We start from the raw sequence: 24934 nt of genomic DNA, 5'->3' as shown, positions 1-24934 counted from the left end.
AATATTTGAGCATAGAAGCAGGCTACTTTTCTTGGCACACTGCATTAGTATCCTTGCTGATGGACAGTTTGTCTCCTTCCATCTCCTGCATTTCCAGTTCATACACTGCTTTTATGGTGTGTCTAATCACTGTGATAGCTTGTGTCTTTCACAACAGAATGCATTTCATAAAGGTATATCAGAAAAAAAAAATCTGTTTCTCTTAGACAATACAATTATCTTGTATTTAAATCACTGTTACAACTATACTTGGTTGTAAATCCCCTGGGGGATGGGACTAGAATCATGCTGTTACTCTTTGATTTGCCATTTCCTTTAAATATTTTTCTTGAAAAAAAAAAAAAAAATCATCATACGTCATAGTTTTAAAAAGACAGGGTCTCAGCTATTGCCTAAAGTCATAGACAAGCCAACCTATTGTAGCTACTTAGTTTTGAACCTTAAGTATTCTGGATATGATGGTCTTCAGAGACCAGTTACAAAACATTGTAAACACTGTATCTGAATGATCACTCATTAGAGCTTAACAAATCTTTTCTCCATAGTAACTGCTATAACTCTTTATTATTCTTGTATTCCTACTGAATGAGAAATTGTTTGTTCTGATTACTGAGGAGACTAATGTATCCCTACAGATTAAGAACTGCTGAGATTTGGATAGCTTGATGCTGTATGATACTGCATTGGCACAATGTTTAAAAAGGAATATGTGTTTATCTTAATATTGAGTTTTATACTGACAGTAGTGAGAATGTAGTGAGAATTTTGAATACCCCGAAACAATCCATTTTTTTTTTTTTTTAAAAAAAAGGCTGTATTGTAATGGCTTGAAATTTAGGCAAATATAAGAACTTTCTTGTTTCACATGGCTACTAATAGAAAGACATACAAGAAAGAAAGGCAGATAGGGGTTGAAAGCTTTAGCAAAAAGAAAAATCAATGGTCTCTATTTTTAGAGCAAAGCCTCATCTCAGATATATGTATCTCTCTGCAGTTTAATAATAAACAAAGGGATTATACACTCATTAGGAAAAAAGGATGCAGAGTCAAAAGATAACAGGCAAAAAATCAAGACAGGCATGCCTACAAGGCCTAATAAACTTAAATATTAACCTGTTTAATGAAAAACAGAAATAATGAAATACTGAATGCAGAATAAAAAAAAAAAAAAAAAAAAAAAAAAAACAGAACTCATACAGAAAGTAATCCACTGCACTGCATGTCAGGCCTCTGTGAAAATCTCTGCTTCTTCAGCAGCCTAGATCATTGTTCATGAATGATTCAGAGACATTTCTACCTGGAGTGAAACCTAAGCTGTTAAGATTAGACACATCTGTTCTTATTTTCCAGTTATGTAAAATGAAGATAGGACACACAAAATGTAGAAAGGAAGTATAAATATATAACAAATGGATAGAAAATTCACAATCGGGGGAAACCTAAGTGCTACAAAAGAGAAGCCAAAGTCTTGCTCTCTAACAGCATTTTTTTTTTCTATTGAGAGTACAGGACAGAAAGAGAATATGTGCAAAGATATTTATAAAGGAGAGCAGCGATTTTCCAAAATATAATTTTGATTCACTTCACAGTAGGCCAAGCTTCTGTTCAGACCTGTGGTACTTTAAGTCTCTCTGTTTATCTTCATTTAGAAATATAAAATACTCCAAAACACCCAAGCTAAATATATTTAATGGTTATGTCTGATACTATAAATCCTATCAAAATAATCTATTCTACCACCAACCTGTGCATATATATTGATTTTGTATTTCACACTATTATATTAAAATCAAAATACAGCTGGATGCACAAAAACATGCCCAAAACAGATAATCAAACTGACAGTGGAAAGCACATGTTAAAAAAAGGAGCCAGTTTGTCTAGACAAAGTATTAACATCTTATGTGCATGCACTGCTCAAAAAAAGCTGAAAAACACCTATTCTCACCTTCAAGGTGTTGATTATAATTTGTATTGTGTATGGATTTGTAAGCGTGCATGTATATATTTTACAAATGCAAGCATACATATTATAGGTATGTAGAGAAAGTAGGAAGCAAGTGTAGTTGTGCAAATATCCAGCAGTAGTATTCAACTATGCCTCCCTATGTGACTTCAATGCATTGTGCAAGAAGGTATGTTCATATAAACTGTATTTAAGGCCAAAGTATTTTTTAATCAAGAATATTATTTTTATCAATTTTTATCAATATCAATTTTTATCAAGAATATTACTCACTCATATTACTTCATTCAGAAGACTGCAATAAAAATGGAGAATAAAAGCAAAAACAGATAAAATCTAAGATTTTATCTTGCATTCATTAAATATACTATTCATAAATATACATTTAATATAAATACAATCTATATTATACATATAAACTCATTAAATATAATATAAATTAGTATTAGGTAAATATTGTCAAGCTCAGAATGGTCTTCACAAGTCACACAAGTGTTGATAACTTCACAAAGTGCAAGACAAGTAAATGTTTTGTCATTTTTTCTGGCATTTTCCTTGTCTCTCAGAAATAATGATTTTTTGGTGAGGTAATAGAGATCAGATATTTGAAAATAATCTTTTTTTCAGAGCTAATAGAGATCAGATATTTGAAAATTCTGGGGATAGAGTCTGAATTTTATACCATTGCTGTCAAAAGTTTGACTGTCTCAGCTAGTGCTCGGCTAATTTAACCACAGTGTTAAAGCTGTCAGTGGTACCCTTTGTGCTGTAATTGACTGGTGCTAAGGAGCTTCATGACCTTTGAAAATGCCAGCTCCCAACCAGGACCTGATGTAAAGTCTTTGCAAGCGCACACATCCTTGTACAAGATGTAACTGCTGCAGCTGTCACGCTCAATTTTTTTTTTAATGTCAAACTCAGTTTGTCTTGTGTTTGGCATATTGAATTCTGTACATACTGGTAGATGACAACCCTTTTTTACTTACTTCATTTAATGTTTCTTAGAGACATAATGAAAACTATAGTGTTGAAAAGCTTTTGTCTAAAGGGTAAAGAATAGTATTTTCTTGTCTATCTACCAAAGTTCATATATTGGTGGTCATCATCTGAAATGTCTGAGAGTTTCCACTTTGTGCTGGAATGTTAGTTCAGCTGAAGAATTTTCAGCATTTTATTTCACAAAAACATATAAAGGAAGAGTTTTTTCTGGTTCTCATAATGGTTTATGTCCCTATTATAATGAAGTTCAAGAGAGCATTTTATGATGAAGAGGTGCTACTGTGGAAAAGAAATCTACATATGATGCAACTTTATTACTAGCATTGCATATGTTTCTCTGCATTACTATATCATACACCAGTATTTGCACACACAGAGCAAAAAACAACATCAGGAAAGAACATGAATAATAGGTAAGAGGAGGTGGTATTTCACATTACAGACTCTCAGCTTAGTGAGAATTGTCTTAGGTAGTTCTCAGGAACACCAAAGAAGGAGTCAATGTCTATCCTCACACATCTGACACCTTTAGTATACATTATAATTCACTCTTAAGAAAGAATGAAAATAAGCATGTATATTTAACAGTAAAATACATTATCGAAAGAAAGCTTCTGGCAGCATGGGAGAGAGGCCAGAGTGGAAGACAGAAAGAGCTTCAAATGTAAACAGAAATACAAATACAAAGCCATAGAAAAGGAAGCATCATTTTTCCAAACAAATAACAGATCGGGTTATTAATAATAATTTTAAAAAAATCAAAACCAAATTTAGTTCCACCTTTTCATTCTTTTTCTTTCTAGATGAAAATAATGAAATATTGTCTCTTAGCAATCAGAATATTTCAAATTCTCTTTCTTCCAAGGTCAGGAGATGATATTTTCACAAAAGTATCTTGCCAGGTTTTGCGTATTCAAAATAGACTCTTCCTCCATCACTTCTATTGTTATGTTACAACATGTTATATAATATAAATTAAGTATATATTAGATATAAATGTTTTATACACTATACTACCTGAAATACTTTAATATTCATTTTTTCAGGTGATGATAGAAAAAAATGAGAATAACAGCCTGTACTGCACAATTCTCTGAAAACAAAATATTCTAATGCCAGATTGTGATGAACCAGTAATTCATGCAAAACAAAATAATGTAACAGGAGTGAATCTGGCACCTCATCTGGAGAATCCTGTATATGGGTTTAGTGCACACTCCCTAGAAAGTGGGAGCCATGCATCATGGGTTCAGCTTGTCTGATGGGGCAATATAAATATCTGGGTAGTAAATAGAGAAGGCTGCAGAACTATCATAGTTTGCTTGCAAAGACCAAACTATGGAGAGGAAATGCTTTTTTCTGTCAGCACTGTTCAGTATTTTTTTCCATGTCAAAAAACAAAAAAAAAAGGGGACATTCATTCTTAAGAAGATTTTTGCCTTTATAATAACAATAACTTCATTTATTCAGATCCATCAACTGAGTTCTGAACAGTATGGCAAATTATTTTAGGATAAGAATATAAAAGGGAACAATGCTAATGTAAAAATTTACTTCAGGACTAAAATACAGGATTCAAAAATAACATTAGAAAATAGATTGATTAATATTAATATAATCACCTCCCAAAATCTCAATGTATTTGACATCTCAAGAAGAATTAGGCACAAAATTAGACATGGGCAAGGAACTTTTCTCTTATTTTTTCTCCTCATTGTGCCTTTTACAACCCAATCGCTCAAATACGTCACATACAGCATGTTCAGCATTTATAAACAACCGAATAGGATACCCATTTTTGGTATGAACACATCGCGAATGGTCATCCATATTTCATAAGGTTTAAAAATATCATACAATCTGACCAAGAAATGTTTCTCTCTTTTTTTTTTTTACCTCTCTACCTCTCATATATCTGCTCAGTTTTAAACTACAGAAGCAACAAATCCTGTGAACTCTTGTTTACTATTGTACTGCTTTTGCTCTTATAAGATATTGATAGAATTATTCTCTAAAATAAAAAAAGATTGATATTTACCTCTTTTTTCCCATACTGACAGAGGCTGAATGTCTGAATTATAGTACCCATCTATGACCTATCCACGATCCTGAAATTCTATTGACAGCAGTACCATGTTTATAAAAGTATAAGGAAACTATACTCAGCTGTTCAGCAGACACTGTCTTAACCAGAAAACATGGAAAAGGAAAGTCAATTTGAACAATAACAACAAAGTGTCATCAAAGTATTAGGATAAGTGCTTCAAGTTTGGAAACTATGAGACCTTTATCTAAGCAGCACCCTTTAGCAGTATCATACATTTTTGAACAAACAGGTTTTGCCTAGGCATTCCTGTATGTGTTGTCTTCAGCTAAGTTAGAAATTTCTGATTAAGGTTTCCTTGTAGAACTAATTTTTCTTTTAGAACTAACTCTTATGTCTTTTATCTTCTACATATATTTTCCTATGTTATTGACGTGGCATATATACATAAAAATGTCATCTACACTTATCTCCTCAGCTTCAATATAAAAGGCAAGCTTTCGGTAATTATTATTTTAATGGGTCACTAGTATGTGTTCATGTATCTGTGCATCTCAGTCACAGCATAAAAATTGTTCTGCTATACCCAAACAAAGGGAGGACTAATGCAGACTATGGAATTGCGCAACGCATGAGGAAGTTATTCAGCACCTGATGGAAACAGAGACCTAGGAGAAAAGATATTCAACACTTTCTCATTCCACATTCTTGCATTTTCTTTAATCGGCAAGGAGTTAGAAGTACTTTGCTCATAGAGGTGCTTTACTGTGCTAAATATGTGCACAGAGGAAATTAATCTCCAACAAATACTCTGTCTTCAGACAAAAAAAGACAATACACAAAAAGTCCAGGATTTATTAGCTAAAATGAGAGCAAACCTGAAGCACCAGCAACAGAGGCAGTTTTTGGTGCAAGGACAGATAGAATGGTTCAAGGTCACAGAAAGTCAAGCAGAAGATGTTGTTTTGAGATTTACTTCTTCCCAGTTCTGGCCAGAAAACTGCCTGTATGATTTACCTTTGGCCTGTACTCATCTCACATTTAGGTAACAGGTTTACTATAACAAATGCGCTTCCATGATGACAAGCAATATGTGTACTCATGCCCTGAATTCTGTGTGCCAAATGTTCCCCTAATTTCTGAACTATTCTGTACTTGATAACCTTTATTATGCTAATAACAAAAACATGAATTCAGCTCAATATCCATGACCCACATTGAGGCAAATCACTCTCATTTTCCATAGACGAATTCCTCAAAGGTAATATTTGGTTTCACCTATATAAAAACCCAAAGAAGTTGGCAAGTTTACATACAATTCCTTGTATAATCCAGTACAAAAACTAAAAACGTTTAAAAACTGTAGAATTAAAACCAACAGCTTAAGATACAGAACACTTTGGCATGGATTAAAACTAATTTCTGTGCAATAACATTGCAACTTTTTGAACTGATATTAAAGCAAAAATATTTAAATCTCTGACAGTAAAGACCTGATCAAAAGCCATTGAAGTCAATCAAAAGACAGCCATCAACTTCAATGAATTTTGGGTTAATCCCTTTGTTTATAAAAGCAATGCTCTAGTAATTTCACTTCTAGTCTTTGAAGCATGCTTTCTATATTACTTATCACAAGATTTGATTTATTAAAATTGTTAGTTTCTTTATACTATTGTTTAGTTTGTTGGGTTTTATGAACATAAAATGTTGTGTCAAAGTAATCTCTTCATAAAAGTCATATTTTAAAACTAGATCTGCCTGCGGTAAAATCTAGGACTGTATTTTCTCAACATGAGACTTCGGCATTTTGAAAATATTGCCAAGAGGCTAATTTGTTGTTATTTTCTGCAGCAATGCGTGCTGGACATCAGGCAAAACTGCTGAAAACATGGGTTATAAAGAAAGACTTTTACATTTCAGAGGATTTTAGTAAGAACATTCTCATTGCTCCATCACCACAGTGACCATTTTCTGCAAAACACACACAGCAATCAAAAATGTCCTCTGCACACATTCACATTGCACTGCCAGTTCTTTGAGCACCACAGTGCTGAGAGTGCAAGTATAAATTATCTGATTAAAGGGATTCTCCCTGTGGAGCACATATGGAAACATCATACCTCTGAGGATCCTTTAGAGGTGACTGCTGAGGTAAACTGCCTGCTGTTAAAGATTTAGTTTCCTTAAACTTGAATTTACTTGAAATATTTTTTTCCTTCACTGTCCTTTGATTGATTTCAATTCACACTTATTCCTACTGCAGTCCCCTCCTCAAGGGCGTGGTCTAGCTTTAAACTGCTATTTTTTTAAAAAAAAAAAAGTATGTCCTTGTGTCAGTACATAAGCAAATAACATTAACCACAGTTAAGTGCAATCTATGTAATCAAATATTGTGAGGTAAAAAAAAATTAAAGGCTATTGAGACTGGGTCCCCAAGTAACATGAAAGGATGAAGCAGTGATCCAGCTGCTATCAGGCTCCTCTTTCCGTAGCGTTAGGAAAATATATATATATATATGCCAGCCCTGCACCATGAAAGAGAGGACATGGAAGTTTCTGCGTTAGCTACAAAAGGCATACACAGTAATTGCCCCATATTACATACCTGAAATCCTGGACAAAACACAGAGCTTTTTTCAAATAACTTCTATACTTTAGAATTGATCACATCTAGACATAAGGTCTAGATCTAATCTGAATTTCTGAATATTACAGGCAGCAAAACTGTGCTTCCTTGCTGTGCCTCATAACCACATTTACTGTATGTGGCCTTGCATCCTCTACTGCAAAATAATCTTGCTCCACTACAGAAAATCACTTGGGGTCATTAAGCTTCATAAAACTGTGTTACTTAACACTAGGGGTTCAACAGATTCATCAATGTTCGTATTATGCCATATAAAACAGCACTGGACAATGTTTATTGCCAAAGGTATATTTTTTTTATCAATTACTTGCTTGTGCACTTAAAGTTTTATGAGTTCTAAATAAATCATGAACTTTAGGTGGGGGAGACAATGTGGATCTAGCTGAATTATTTCTGTGTGTCAAATAAAGCTTGTACTTAGTAGCATTCATCTCAAATTCCTTTTTTTTTTTCCTTTTGTACTGATGACAGTAAAGGGGAGAGAGAGTCTGTAAGTTGTACTCAAATTCTAAAGTACATACATATTGTGACAGAAAGCAAGAAATGAAAGAAGGGTTGAGCAAATGTACCTAAGCAACATAAATGGTTTTTAAACTTTCCTAAAATTTGGGTCAATACTGCTACTATTGGATGGTATCTTTGTTTAGCTCCCCAAGAGTTTGGTAATAGTAAGACAATATGTTTGCGTGCTTATGAAAAGTGCAAAACTTCTCTGTCAATTTTCCTTAGTTGAGATATAGGGGTGAAATCACAGTACTGATTCAATACAGAATATTCAATTCAATTTTCTGGGGTGGAGAAACTACTCCTTATGTTTGAATAGAGCTCATCTATGTAGCTGAAAGAAGACAGAGAACATTCTATTCCTCCCTTCCTATCAAAAAAAAAAAAAAAAAAAAAAAAAAAAACCAGGCCATGTCCACAATGGCAATATACCTCAAAAACTACCTTGAAGGACAGGCTTGCAAAATGAAAGGATAGCTATACTCCTTGTCCATTTAAGCTATAACTGTACACACAAAGGTGTAGTTCCTAATTTTGAAAGAAAACACTTTGGGGCTGAAAATACTCACTTGGAAGGCTGCCTGATGAAAACCACCACCAGCATAGCATAGGTCACTGCCAGTATGACCTGTATTCAAGCTAATGACCTGGATGTAAGAGGGTTTTATCACCCATTATGGTCCTCACAGAGGAAAGAAAGCTGGCAAACTATCTTCCTATCTCCTTTTAACTGTCAAAGTCTGTAAGAAAATTAAGGTCTCTCCTAGGATTAATAAATGACTAGACAGCATTTACAGTAAATACTCATTCCAATATTCAAAAATGATTTTTCTTTCTGAACAAGTCAGCTAAGTCAAAGTGTTATAAAGTAGTTTATACACACACAAATGTACACATAGGCAAACATACTTTATTGAGTTATAGACAGTACACAGGATCTGTCATTATCTTGAATTTAAAACACAAATGGGAGCAATACAGATATTTCTTCCAACCTTAACTCTGTCTCAAGTGACAACTGATATATATATATATATATATTTAAAATCTGTTAAGTAAACTCCATTGTATTTATGTATTTTCTTATGTATTTCTTTAGCAAGAAATGGAAATCATAGTTTACTGTACTTTGGCTACTTTTCATAATCATTTTTCATTATTTATTCTAATGTATCTGAAAAGAGCTTTGTCTAATTTAAAATCTATATTTGTCTAAATATTTGTCTAATTATTTGTCTAATTAAAATTTATAAATTTCTCAGAATACATATATATATATACACACACACATGCTATACGTATTTAAGCATTGCATAGTGATGAGATTATGCAATTGCTCACATATCAGCCTTAAAGAATACTTATTTAATTTGAAAAGTAAATCAAAGATTTTTTTTATGAGTTGGAAAGGAAGGAATAAACCTCAATAAATATATCAACTTGTTAATTTTTCTAACATTTTTTTCCTTCCATATACTGTTAATAATTTATCTTATCTGAATTGAAAAGAAAACCAAAAAAGGTAAAAACTGTTTACTAAAAGGATTGGCAATGAATATTCTCTAACAGAAATTTGCAGCTTCTGTAGTAGTCTGCTTAATATGCATCAGTGAAGCATTGCAATAAAATTTCATTTGTCATTTACCACTATGCTGGTCCCAAGTAGTCTGAGGGATCTTTATGTTAACACATAATTGATAAAGGGGATTAAGAGAAAGACTTTCTGTTTTATTAGGTGGTTCTATTAACTATTGCATAGAAAAGGAGTTGATGATTACCTGCAAGTGCAAGGTCTTATTAGAGTAAGATTTATGTGGTGTATGAAAAACAGTTGAAAAGAAAATTCATCTTCAAAAGTAGATTAGATGGATCAAAGCAAGGCAATATTGAAAAAAAAAAAGGAAAGGAAAGAAAAGAAAAGGAAAGAAGAAGACATGGAAGAAGAATGCAGTAAGAATAATTATTTCCTAACTTTTCTAAATGTGTTCAATTGCTTATGATAAAAAATGACTTTATGATTTCAGGAGAAATGTAAAGCTGGAAAATACAAGTCATAGCTGCAAATGCCAACCTTTAACCTTCTTGACTGAAATGACTTCAAAGTAAGCATCCACTTGACCAATACATAACCTGAAAGCTAAATGGGTTGAGATCATTCTAGCTCCAATGACCTAGAAGGGACATACAGGCCGTGCTTCAGCACTCATTTGTTAGTGAGGCTTCTTAGCACACATGGAACTGTGGGCACTGAAATCTTCATCTCAAAAAGAATTTTTAAAATTCCCCAAACTTACTGAGTTTCTATGGCTCATTTACTCTGCTTCTTTGCTCTGCGAAGAGAGAGACAGATAAGTAGAATTCGTGCAGAACTGAGCTATACTATCACAGAAAAAAAGTGACTCCCTGGGACAGATAAAATGCTTTTTTTTTTATGGTTTTAAAAGCCAACTGCATTTTTAGCACTCCATACAGATCCCCTGGCACAGCAGAGCCCCCATTAACCCCTCCACTTAGCAGAGCACTTATGCGTGGGGGGAGGATGGCCTGAAAGGCAAAAAGAAATATGACCTAAGGCAAGTGAGATCATCTGTCTCCTTGCATGAGAGTGTTCTGCTGTTGCCTTCATGTGTTACTGATTCTCTTAGCTGTATTAAATTACACTGTTTGCTTTCTGACCTCTTAAAGGAAGTTGGTAAACCTAAGAGACTGAGGAATGGATGGGTGGCAATTAAAAAACAAAACAAAACAAAAAACAAAACAAAACAACAACAACAACAAAAAAACCACAACAGCAATGGAAAAAAAAAACCCTGAGATCTGGGTTGCAAGCCTGCAGGACTGCTTACTAGAGTCTGAGTATCACCAATGTATGTGTGTCGGCAAGCCATTTTAAAAGCTAACTACACATTGTTTCTCTTTCTTGGGCCTTTTTTACAGGCTTTTCAGGAACCAGAGTACAGGAACTCTCTCAGAGAAATACCTGTGAGGCAGTCTGTAGTTTGCAGGTGTGCAGATAAGAGAGGTAAGACTGTTGAGGCAGCAGTAGTTAGCAGCTCAGTAAACAACAGGGAATCAGAAGATGGCAAATCTGCAGCACTGAGGATGAGCCCACTCCAAGGAGCAAGGGACATTGATCCTTTGCACTGGATTGATGATTGCTTGGACAGCAAAGACTCCTGTTTATTATTAATGTGTAATAGTCCATCAACTTTAATTAACTATTCTGTGATTTAACCATTAAATAATTGCTTTGTGAGTCCAAATTGGGACATTGAAAAGGCACACAAACCTCACAGTATCCCAGATATCTAAAACTGATGTAATCAAAATCAACCAAAAATAGGAAGTTATCATATATACACCATATACCCACATACATAACCCTTCTTTGCCCAGTGGTTCTTCGAGCACCTGAACTCAGCAGATGGAAAACAGATGTCAAAGTAGAATAACTGGGATTTCATATTCCCTTTGTCCTTGGCCTGTGCTCTTGTAATTGGCAACACAATTTGCAAGGCAAGAGGGAATAAGACATGATATACTGAAAGCTCTCATTGCAACTCTGACCTGAATTCAGAAAGAGGGTGGGGTGCTTACGACTACTTAAGAATCACTCGGGGATTCAGAAATCTTACAGGAGTCTTGAAAAGACACTTTGGCTCCAGGTGACAAAGATATGTGAAGAAATTTTGTGTTCTGTTTCCTGTGGGTAAAAGAGAAAGAAAAAGAAAATGCAAAGGTCTTTCTATCTGAAATTTGCACGCCTGTTTCCTTTTACTAAAAAAATAAATAAATAAATAAATAATAACAGGGAAGGGGAGGAAGGGAAAGAAATGGAATTAACTGTTTTTCTCCAGTCATTTTACCATTCTACAGGTTTTAGGAAGTCATTTTACCATTCCACCACTCCCCAAGAAAACAATATAACAGATGATCTATAGATCATCTCATACAATGCTCATATATGCTGCTCATCATACATACCAAATATTATTTGAAAGTGGATATATTTAAAAGCAGAAAATTAAAAGCTATGAACACTACCATATGCTCTTTTCTACTTAAGAAACTTCTAAACTCCTGTCAATTTCAGGTTCAAGAATACGAATTTCTTGAATGCGTCACACAGTTCAGAGTCAGTAAACTCAGTACTAGAAATGTGTAACATCAGCAGACAGTTCCATTTGCAAAACAGAAACATTTCTACAAAGTGTCTTAACTTCTCCTTCAAGAAATGGCATTCATTTTATTTTTATAAACTCATGACCAGTTTTGTCTTCTCTACACTAATATAGCATCACTCTGTGTTCATTGTGTGACAGCCCCCAGTTTTAATAAGGCCTCTTTGATACATAATGAAATTTTTCAGGTTCCTTGGGACTGCTTTTTGATCGTATTTAAACTTCATCAGAAAAAAAAATAGTTCATTATTTTTGGAATCTGGTCCCAAGAGTTGGTCTTTCCTTCTGTCTAAAAGTGTCTTCTCATCCGCTGTGCCATACTCACATCAAAAAGGACTGTAAACTTAAGAAGCCTTCATAAAGAAGCCTGAGCTGTTTAATGAATTAAAATGCAGTAGAAGAGCATAAAAGAAGTGGAAATGAGCACAGGCAACAAAGACCACAGCAGCATTGCTTGGACACTTCAGTACGATATAAAGCCGAGAACTAACTAGAGCTTGTCCCGATCCACTGTTGGGGGAGGTTTTGAGACGATCCCAAGAGCAAGATTAAGGCACAAACGAGGTCAAATGTCATACAACCTTATAAGCTCTATTTTCATAATAGCGATTGGACAGAGAGAAGAAGAAAAGGAAAACAAAGAGAAGAAGAAAGATAAGCAAGCAAGTGGGAGAGATGCAGCAAGATTAGTTACTACCACCACCACCACCAAGGGGAGAGAAAATGTAGTCCTTTATTGTCCCAGCTCTTGAAGAGTCCGCCCACTTCCTTGAAGCTTTTTGCTTTGGTGCTCCTCTTTCCCCCCACACTCAACTGCCAGCGCCGCTTGTCAGGCTCTGCTGAGCATTATTGGGGTCTTGAGCTAATCCATGAAGGCATAAATTGTGTAGAGATAACAAACCTTGAGCTGGTATCCCAGTCTTCCCACGGACAGGATGCCAAGGCCAAGAAGTTGTTAATTGTACGAAGATAAAACACCTCCAGTTCATATCTCAGTATTCCCAGAGACAGGATGCCAAGGCCAAAATTTAGCTGATGTTGTAGTCTTCTCAGTGATAAGAGGCTCGGAATTTGTAAATGATATGGCAACAATGTTGAGACAAAACACAGTCCACAATAGTCTCTTACAGAGCTAAAACTGCTTAGGTAAAATGGAGAAGCCAATCCATGATGAATGCTACAGAAAAAGCTGAAGTACTCATTGACTTTTTCTGTGGGAGTCTTCAAAGACAAAGCTCACTCCCAGACCTCACAGGAAGTCCTCGCATGAATTGAGAAAGAAAGAAATATCCAAAAGTGGGGGAATCAACGGGTTTGGAACTACACAATAAGATCTGTTAGACCATAGGACCAGCTGGGGTTCACTTGAGAATACTAAAAACAAAACTGCTGCCTCTTACCTACAAATTCTCTTGACAATTGAGAGAACTTTGTGATGTCTGGAAGAAGGCTAAGGTTTAAGAAGTAGAGAGGCAAGACCTTGATTAATTCTCATCCAGCCCCTTCTCAGTACAAGGAAAGATCACAGACCATGCCTTAGAATGCACAGAATCATAGAATGCCCAAGGTTGGAAGGGACCTCAGAGGTCATCGAGTCCAACCCCCCTGCACACGCAGGGTCACCTAGAGCACATGGCACAGGGCTGCATCCAAGCGAGTTTTAAAGATCTCCAAAGAAGGAGACTCCACAACCTCCCTGGGCAGCCTGTTCCAGTGCTTTGTCACCCTCACAGTGAAGAAATGCTTCCTTAAGTTCCTGTGGAACTTCCGATGCTTCAGTTTGAAGCCATTTCCTCTAGTCCTATCACTGTCCACCACTGAAAAGAGGCCGCCCCCCCTCCTCCTCCCTCCCTCCCTTGAGGTATTTATACACACTGATCAGGTTCCCCCTCAGCCTTCTCTTCTCCAGGCTGAACAGACCCAGCTCCCTCAGCCTTTGCTCACATGGCAGATGTTCCAGGCCTCTAATCATCCTCGTAGCCCTGTGCTGGACTCCCTCCAGCAGATCCACATCCCTCTTGTACTGGGGAGCCCAGAACTGGACGCAGTACTCCAGATGTGGCCTCACCAGGGCTGAGTAGAGGGGGATGATCACTTCCCTTGACCTGCTGGAGACGCTCTTCTTAATGCACTCCAGGATCTCGTTGGCTTTCTTGGCCACCAGAGCACACTGCTGCCTCATGGTCATCTTGTCGTCCACCATGACAACCAGGTCCCTCTCTGCGGGGCTGCTCTCCAGCAGGTCCACCCCTAATCTGTACTGGCGTCCAGGGTTATTCCTCCCCAAGTGCAGGACCCTGCACTTGCCCCTGTTGAACCTCATGAGGTTTCTCACCTCCCAGTCCTCCAGTCTGTCCAGGTCCCTCTGGATGGCAGCACAGCCCTCAGGGCTATCAGCTACTCCTCTCAGTTTGGTATCATCAGCAAACTTGCTGAGGGAGCACTCCAGCCCTTCATCCAGGTTGTTAATGAATAAGTTGAACAGGACTGGACCGAGAACTGACCCCTGGGGGGGGTCACTAAGTACAGGCCTCCAGCTGGACTCCACACCTTTGACAACCACTCTCTGCACCCTGCCATCGAGCCAATTCCTAATCCACCTCCCCGTCCACACATCTATCCCACACCTTTGGAGCTTGCCCAGGAGGATGCTGTGAGGGACAGTGTCAAAAGCCTTGCTCAAGTCCAGATAGACCACATCTACCGCTCTGCCCTCATCTATCCAGCTAGATATTCCTTCGTAGAAGGTGATCAGGTTAGTCAAGCAGGATTTCCCCTTGGTGAATCCATGCTGGCTACTCCTGAGCACCTTCTTCTCCTCCATGTGTCTGGAGAGAGCAGCCAGGATGAGCTGTTCCATCACTTTCCTGGGGATGGAGGTGAGGCTCACCGACCTGTAGTTACTCGGGTCCTCCTTCTTGCCTTTTTTGAAGACAGGAGTGATGTTGGTTTTCTTCCAGTCCTTCTGGAACAGTCCTTCTTACAAAACATTTCCAAACACGGATTTAACAGAAGGAAATCACGCTTGATCCCTTTGATTGCTTTCCATGATGAAATGACAGGCTGGGTATACGAAGATTAAGCAGAATGTATAACATACTTTGAGATCAGAAAGATTTTTGACACTATCCTGCATTGTTCCCACTTGGAAGATGTTATTGTATCGGCTAACAAACTATGGTTAGGTGGGTTGAAAACTGGCCAGACCCACAAGCTCAGAGAACAGGAATCAGAGAATTAATGGTTACAAGCCATTAACAAGCAGAGGACATGAGGGGTCAGTAATGGGCCCTGCGCAGTTCATGGTTGTTCAGTATGTTCATCAACAAGCTGGATAATGCTACAGAATGTGCCCTCATCAAACCTGCAGATTATAAGAGATTAGACTGATACTAGACAGTAGAGCTTCAATCCACAGGAGTCTGGTGGATGAAACAAGCATAAATTTCATGGGAACAGATGAACAGACAGAGAAAATTTATTACCTCCCCCTGCTATTTAGCACCCATAAGACCATGCCTGCATTTTCAGTCTGACCAGTTCAAAAGGGATATTGAGAAAAACAGAGAGACACTGGCAGGGGAGGGGATATTTTAATATGGTCAGGAATCAAGAATTCATGTAATAATAATTACTAAGAGATTGAGGGGACTGGACTTGTTTCTGGCAAAAAGAAGGTAATTTAATGGCAGGCTAACTGAAAAAGAGTCAGATGACAGAATAAAACAACTCTCAGTAGCATGGCCAATAGAACAAAAGGAAATTGTGACTGTTTAGCTTGAACATGAGGTAAAAAAGCCCTACATTTGTTACTAGAAGGGTTGTGTACTGCTGGGACAGGATACTCACAACAGCTGCACAGTCTTCATGTTTGGTTTTTGAGTTTTGGTTAGACAAGTCTTGACCAGCCCAAGCTGCTGCTGACCAGCTGGTGCTGACCAGCTGGTGCTGACCACTCATATTCTGAGTGGCAAGTTAGAGAAGATGTGCTCCAGGGATCCCTTTTCCATGAAATATTACCACACTATTGTATAGTATACAGTATGGTAAATAATTGTATATGGTATATATGTATATTGTATATGGTAAATAATTGTATCAGCTATTTCTGTTGAACAAAACTCAGAAAGGAGTGAAAAAATGTGAAACAAAATGTAAACAATTTTACACCAAATACTCCAATACATTTTGAAGTTGCAAACTTCGAACTCCTGACTTGCAGATCAGACCAAAAGATTGATAATGACACTATTGGAACTAACAGCCATTCCTGATCTGAATCTCTTCTTCTGACAGGCATGACTTCACAGCATCTATCCTCTGTCCTTTATGCCTTAATCCTTCCTGACTTTATTATGTCCTTACAAATCAAGTAGCAATAGTAGAAGGTTAACTTTGAAACAACCTGATTTCTAAACTACTTCCTCACCACAGAACTTTAACCTGAAGGTTCTAGTATAGTAACTAGCATAGTAACTGTGTGGTTAAGAACATTTATTTATTTAATTTAAGGAAAACCAACAACTTTGTTCACAAGAATGAAAACTCTATCACATATCTGGTAGAGCATCAGGCTCTTCCACTTTAAAATGGCATTAGAAAGAAAAGTAAGAGTTATTTCTATAGTACCTATCATCCCCAAGTCTCTCTATATATTGAACATGAGGTTGATTCTCCAAGGCCTTCATGTGGAATATCAAGAAGTAAAAGTCTGCATGTGAGTGACTCTGGTAATGATAATACAGTTGGTAGCCTGTTTCAACAGCATCATTGGTTGCAAGCAGAAATCAGCTTGTTCTGTCAGAATTGGAAGCCCTTGTCAATAACTGGAAAACTGCATTGTCAGGACCCTCTTCAAAATATTTGCCATGTGGTACTTTTCTCCCAAATCAGATAATGTTGAAACTGTGTTCCCTAATCTTCTAGTTCTCAAACTACTGATAGGAATTTAGAGAGGTCTATGGAGAGCAAAGCGGTAACATGAATCCAGTTCTCCTACCTTTCTCAGTCCATGAATCTCAACAAAAAATAGCTAAGTATAATTTTTCTCCTAGTGTTATATTCTCCATTAAAGATTTTCTGCATGAGAAGAAATTAGGAGAAATTCTCCATGAATGAGACACATTCTCTCAGACATGGCTTGCAATTCAAGCAAGTTCTCATACATGAATATACAGTTACAATTTACTACCTCACATTTTATGTTTGGTCCCTAATAAACAAGTGCTATCCTGCTTTCTTTACACTATTTGGTATTCAAGTGCTCAAGAGCTCAGCAAGTGCTCAAAAGCCTTACAGAAGAAGAACGTAAGAGATAAATTTAGAATGTGTTTGCTATAAAGGGAGCAGGACATGAGAGTTTGTTATGAGTGATATGAAATTCTAGTATTATGCATCCCTTGGTTTCAAAATAGAACCAACCACCAGTCACTATAAAGAATATCTAAAAATAACAGCCTCTTATGAAATATTAAACAGAATAAACAACTTCTGAAAATGTAAATCACAATTACCTCTGTTATTCCATTTAGGTCTCTACTGTTGAGGCATATTGAGCTCATTAAAGTTGATGGGCATCTCAGGCACATGAGCATGCATATACTACCCATCTTGGAGACAAAATTCAGCCTGCAGGATAAATTTTGAGCCAGACTAGAGTCCTCCTTGGACTGTATTTCTTTGGGTTTATTGAGTGGAGATCTTACAACAAATATGTTGTAGAAGAAATGCGTATAACAAGCCAGTTTCAGTAAAAAAGATAGGGTATTTTATTTTGTGTTATCCATAAATACACTCTGAACTTGTTCAAGCAATAACATGGTGTTATTTCTGAGAAGAAGAGCTCACTCAGAATACCAGAAATTGGACAGTAAAAGCTAAGGCCAATTTTTGGAATTGATTGAATAAAATAAAGGGTTCAGGAGTCTCTAATTTTAATCAGTTTCTCATTGTTATTTAACTATTTAACTTAAAATTTCTTCAAATAAATAATCCTTAAATTCACTGTTCTTTCTCAAATTGCATTCAGGACAGAAGTATAGTCTGACAAGCAGGATCAGAAAAGCTCAGTAGAATTTAGTGGCTTAGTTATGGATCTTGACAATTTAACAAGGGAAAAACGCTGAATAGCAGGCTGCCAAAAACTTTCATCCACACACACACAACTCTGGAAATAAATAAATAAAGAGCCATAGTTAAGGAAAAAAGCAAAATACTCTCAAAAAGTGAATCTGAAAGCTATCCTTGGAGCTTAAGATTTGGCTGTGTGAAGACAATTCAGCAAATCATATAAACAGGGAAAAAACAAACCTCATAATTTAAGTTCAAGGAGCAAGAGATGAACATCTTTGTTTGTTTGTTTTAATTATGGAGAACAATAAAATGCTAGGCAGTTTAAGACTTCCTAGCAGCTTGCATACCACCTTCTTGCCGTTCCTCATTACAAGATGAGGCAGTTCAGCCATGCCTGTGGTGCCTATGGGACTGCACTGATCTAGATCCCTATGGTCAACTGCTCAGTTGCACAAAAAGTAGGGAATGGGGAACAGAAAGCTCCTGTCATTTCTTGTGCCAGGACACACTGAGTCATTCTGTGGCCCTTGTTTGCTTGCCCCAGATTGCCTCCCTTTCCCTTGGCACCTCACTCACGTTTACTCAGATAGAAGGATGAGAAAACCGAGAGCACAAGATAGGGTGACCTCTTTTATGCCTGCTGTCCTCTAGGCTTTCCTAGAATAGCCTGTGATGCCTACAGTTGCCAACCTGTGTCCTAAGTTATGTACTCCAGGTGTTTCTACAGTCCCATTGTATTTGCCTCCACCCATGGGATGACCTAGGTCTGGCCCATGTATGAGAGGAGGAGCTGACCTGAGATTCTTAGTGCTGCTATGTCCCTTCAAACAGGCGCAGCCTGTTATTATTATTAACACAGTGAACTATTTGTGTTCTGTTTGCAATGCTAACACATACACTAGAGACTAACATTCAAAAGGAACATCTTATCAGCTGGTGATTACTTGAAAAAGAAAAAAAAAACTAGGCTCATAATAAGAAGTCAAGGGAATTAGCTGCTGACTCATGCTAATTACAAGAAGAGAGGAAGAATAAAAATGTTTCCTTCCAATTTAGCTTGTGAATCAGGACATCTCACTAACAAAGTAGTTCCTTTCTTTAACATGTACAAGCAGAATTGCTGCTACAGTCTTTTTAAAAACAAAAAAAACAACAAAACAACAAAGAGAATGCATGAACAGAAATACATGAAAACATGATGAAAACTAAGATTCAGGAAAAAAAAAAAAAAAAAAAAAAGCCCAAAAAGCCCTTCCTTCTCTGGAGAGCTTCTTCCATATACCTTTCCTGCGAGTATTCTGTATCCTTGTTATCTATTTGTAATTCCACCTACAATTTAAGATCAATATTATTGTGGTAGTTCCTATATTCCTTTCCTTGTTTCCTTCCTCCTTTCTTTTTTTCTTGCTTGCTTCCTTTCTTTTTTCTCTTTTCTTCTTTCTCTTTCTCTCTTCTCAAGCAAATGTTTAATGTGAGCAAACTTTCACAGTAAGAAATATAATTATAACCAGATGGGATAAACTATTTAATAAGAGAGGATTCAGCATTAGAACACAGGAACCTTTGTTCTCTCTGCAGCATGGGAGACTTTGCAAGACTGTACTTTCTTTGTAGTTATCGATCCCAGAAGTTAAAATCAGTCCCTTGCATGGAATCACTTATGGTGTAACCAACATAGATGTTTTTCTGGAAGTAATTTTGTCAATTCAATCTAAAATTATTCCAATTCTCCTTCTCCTTCTCCTCCTTCTCCTTCTCCTTCTCCTTCTCCTTCTTCTTCTTCTTCTTCTTTCTTAAACATCAAAAATGGTTTCAGGCAGATAACCACTAGAGGAATCCTGTGCTGAAGTATAGCATCTCCTAAGGTGCAGGGAAAATAAGCATGATACAGTAGAAGACAGTTACCCCCTTGGGTAAGGGATAAAGAACACAACTAGCAGCTACATCTGTAAAATGGCTCTTTAAGGTCTACATGCACATATTTCAAGGGCCAAATACAGAAAACATGAAAAAAAAGATTGAAACTGAAGTCCCAAAAAGGAGTGTATTGTATCAGAGAACATGAAGCCAATAAAGGTGTGCATTCCTGGAAAAAAAGGCTGACCGCGTATCATTCTGTGCTGCCACCATACAACATGGTTCTTCCACTTTGCTCATCTCCTCCAACTTGGCTTACAGGAGTGCTGATAACTCCCAAGGGACTGGTCCTATCACTGCTGCTGGAGAAACCTGCGAAAGGCACCTTAGCTGTGTGTAAAAACAGTCAGGCGCTGAGCAGAAAAACCTTCAATCCCAAATTGCAGCCAGTGCAATGAATTCTGTGTTGCACAGTCCTGCCCTATCAGCCTTGCCCATTTTTGGCATTTACATGCAGGATCCTGAAGAGCCTTCCTTTGCTAGCAAGCAGGTACTACTTTGACATCTTTCTTTTACCTTTTACCTCTCATTTCTGTTGTCCCAGCACTTCAGGAGCATTAATGTATTCTGCGTGTGTAGACATGTAAGTGGGTGATCTTCCATATTTCACAAAATCAGCTGAATTGTGCTACTCATGGTTCAAAGGACAAGAAGACAATGTGTACACCCCCCCACACACATAAAAAAAACCAGCATTAGAAGACAAAAAGGAAAGGAAAAACCTTTAAGGATGTCAAGCAGAGCAGCAGGACCTGGTCATGGCCTTGCTAGATGCCGTTGCTCTTCAAGGTCCCTACACAGCAGCTTGGGGCTACTGGTTACAGCTGCTCTCATGGCAGCTCTGTCTTGCAACAGCTGCTTACACTGACTAATGATGGAGCTATCCAGCATCCTATACCGTGGCATCAGCAGAACACATTCCCTTACTTATTTTAGCCAATGACTCTCACTCTTTTGATAATTTATAACTCACAGCTTGAGCCAATTTAATTGTAATATGTACCTAAGTTTTTCAAAAGAGGAAAAACAAATGTTGATTCTAAGGTCATAAATAGAGGTAGGTTTAATAGCACAGGTCTGCAATGCTGTGCACCTTGCACAACCGCCTACAGGACCAAGCAAGAGTAAAATGCTTCCCACTGAGAATGATCATGTTTATACCAGCTTGGAGATGAGTTCGTATAGTGAATGGGAAAAAAAAGGTCAAAGTCTGAATTCTGTTTTAAAAACTTGTCAAGTAATGAGATAATTTTCTTAATAACTTATGATTCTTTAAAAAAAAAAAAGTTTTATTGTGGCTTTTGGCACCTGCGTGACTCATCTCCCTTCTCATAAGCAGTAACTCTCTATTGCAGTATTTCTTAAATCCTTTTATTCTGGCACTATTTTTTTTTTACATTTTCATTTTTCTTCCTAGACTTGCATGTTGCTCCCTTTTTTTTTCCATTTTTAACACCCTCAAATTAACAAAAAGGGTGAATGTTTCAAATGTTAAGATTTTTTTTTTTTAATTTTTGTATGTCCCTAAAGCAAAACAAATAGAAGACATACACTGTTTTTCTCTTTTTTTTTGCTTAGTTAAGTGAAAACAGTGAAAATAATTAGATATATTTAAATGTGTAATGGCAATGAGAGGAAGAACTAAAACAGCTCTGTTCTTTTAATCTGCAGAAATAAAAAATGAAAGGCTGATAAAGGCCTTTTGAGGTCTCACACAAATACTCCGGCTCTTTAAGGATCTGACTTGTATTATCAGCTCAGGAGATGCTCAGATATCCACAGTCCTATTTTCTGTCTGACATTCAGCACCAGAGGGTTAGATTAAGCCTGCCAAAAAAAGGAAAATCTCAGCTTCTTTTTCAGTATATTTCATTTTATGCATAATAAAATTTTATGTATAATAAAATGAAATATACTCAGTTCTAGTCTGAATGATGTTTGAATCCTACTGCAAACTCCTTTCAGGAAGCTTTTAATTTCACTGAAAGGTTGTCAGAACCACTAAGGCTACCTGACAGAAAAATAGAAGTCATACAAATATTGAAATATAAGACTAAGTTAGTAAAAAGGAAAACACAAAAAGGAAAATTTTAAGACTCATTCCATTCGTGGGAGTGGATTTTGAGAGGCTATAACTCCTCCTGCCCCACTGACAATTTTTGCTATCCTGAAATAGTTCCATTCTGAAGAATGATGTAGAAAACAAAATTATCTTGTTTGGATTACTGGCCAGCCAGATGACAAGGGAGCTTCAGTAGGCAGAATGGAGGGTGGATGAGAATATAGCCAAGGAAAAAAAGGATGAATGAAGGGTGAACATGTAATCTGAGCCAGCGAGAACAAGGGATGAATGCAATATAAAGGGAAGAGAATGAAAGAGAGTGAACAAAGTGGTTGGAAAGGCTTTCCTTGAACATTATTAAAGCAGTGTTCCTGCTGACACACAGGGATGCTGCATCATACACATTAGTAGTTGAGCTCTACAAGGAACATCAAGTTAAAGGGAGCCCGTCAGGGTATCACAGTTCACACACGACATTTCTGTAACTGAGGTCAGGAAAAAGAGCAATATTAGTGAAAACAGATCTTTCTACTTTTGGTATTGAAATGGCTATATTCCCATTTCTATGCAGGTGGTTGGAGAAAGCGGAGGCTGGGAGAAATCTTTAAGTCTGGTGTGACATTCAGACTCATCACTGGATATGTTCCAAGCTGCCTGACAACGCTGTGATCACATCCCCCAAAACACATACAAAGTGTTTCTGAGGTCTTCAAACCTGCTACCAAACAAATAATCCCATTAAATGTTCTCTATCTGCCCTTATTGTTGTATAGCAACACAGTTCTCAAGCAATACCATTTTCTCCTAGCTCTGTAATGAGCCATTACCAGCTTTTGTGCAGCTGCCACTGCTGTTGCCTGGTCTTTGTATCAAACAGTCTATGGTAATTTCCTGTTTTCCCATTCATTTTCCAGGGGGCCTTTACATAAAAAAGATTTTTAAACTGGTCACCTTAGCTGTCCCAGCTCATCCCAGAAGCTGGCCCATTTTCAAGAAACAGCTACAACACTTGAGAACCTCGCCACAGTTTCTGAAAGCTTTGGGGAGTTAAGAAAGCTGAATTCAGGCCTGGGATAAATTAAAATAACAGAAAGGTACAGAGGCTGAGGAAGTTAATTTTTATATGTGTTACAAAGACCTGAAGCTGCTGGGTGAGAAGAAAGAGCCCTGCAAACCCAAAGGAACTCCTGAGTACCTCAATCCCTGCTGCTCCGTCATTCATCCTTTAGCCTCCATCTTAACAGACCACTTCCTCCTTGTTATGGGATTTATGTAACATATTTTGAAAGGTGTTTTTGTCTTAAATCATCAAATTAGACACAACCCCAGTCTTATCTATATCACTCAACTTCGACATTACAACTCATTTTCATCTGCATTATGAATAATATCTGTCTCAGTAATACAAAGGTCTCTGATAGCAGAGTCCACATAGCAATCCAACAGATATGCTGCCTGAAGATCGAATATAAATATAATTGGATTAGAACTTATTATTTTAAATGTGTACATACTTATATATATACACACACACACTTTAAATCTTACAGAAGGTATAATTTAGTGGGAATGTAGCTTAGTTTAGGGAGCTAAGGCCTTGACTTGTTACAGTAATGACAGCACAGGTCATTTTCATTTTTAAGCAAAATGACTTCAACTCTTGAAGTTTCCAGTAGAGAATGAGAAAATTTAGAGCTAACCAAAAATAACAGTGGCCTTGACCCTACACGATTTTGGTTTGCAGGATGGAGTTGAGAACATAAAAATCTGAAGATATGTTAAGAAAAATTCTACTGCACAGCCACTGTTGTTCTGCTACCAGCCAATATAAGATGCAAAAGACAGGACCAGCATCGGAGCATGTCATCTGTGATTTTTGCTTCTATCTTTCAATTCTTATGAATACGTGTGAGAGTGCAGAAAAAATAATAGAGAGAGGCTGATGATCAGAGGAGGAAAAGGGCTGATGTAGTAGTTTAAAAGAGGGGAAGGCACCGTGGGAAGGATATGAATTCAAGCTGGCAGGAACAATATAAAGGAAGATCTCTAAATCAGGGCAAGAAGAGTGAAAAACAAAAATCTTTGTAAAGAAAAGCAACCATAGTAGCAATTCATGTGCCTAGCTTTACAGGGTTCATTCCCTTGAAAAGACTGCAAGAAGATCTCAGAAATTAAAATAACTGGTCATGGATAGGATGAGTGCTTTTGATCCATTCTGTAACTATAATGCAAAACAGATTTTTATTTTCTCTGGTTTCAATGTTCATGAGGATTTATCACTTTGTATGCATTGGGGCTTTTAATCATACTTTGCTTGGGCTTCAATATGCAGAACTTGTCATAAGGCTATGGCTTTGGTGACATTTCAAAAGGAGTGGAGCCAAATATGGGTCCCCTTACAAATTCTACCACACAACTCCTGTGCAACTCTAAGCAAGTAATTTCACTGCAGAGGTTCTGAGTGATATTTGATTATTTTTTATGAAGTCACTTAAGATTCTTAGATCAAACATAAAAAACGTACTTTTTTTTTTTTTTTTTT

This window comes from Nothoprocta perdicaria, unplaced genomic scaffold, assembly GCF_003342845.1.
Source record: "Nothoprocta perdicaria isolate Ctin4 unplaced genomic scaffold, notPer1 scaffold_241, whole genome shotgun sequence".
Lineage (NCBI taxonomy): Eukaryota > Metazoa > Chordata > Aves > Tinamiformes > Tinamidae > Nothoprocta > Nothoprocta perdicaria.
Note: the sequence above shows the minus strand (reverse complement) of the source record.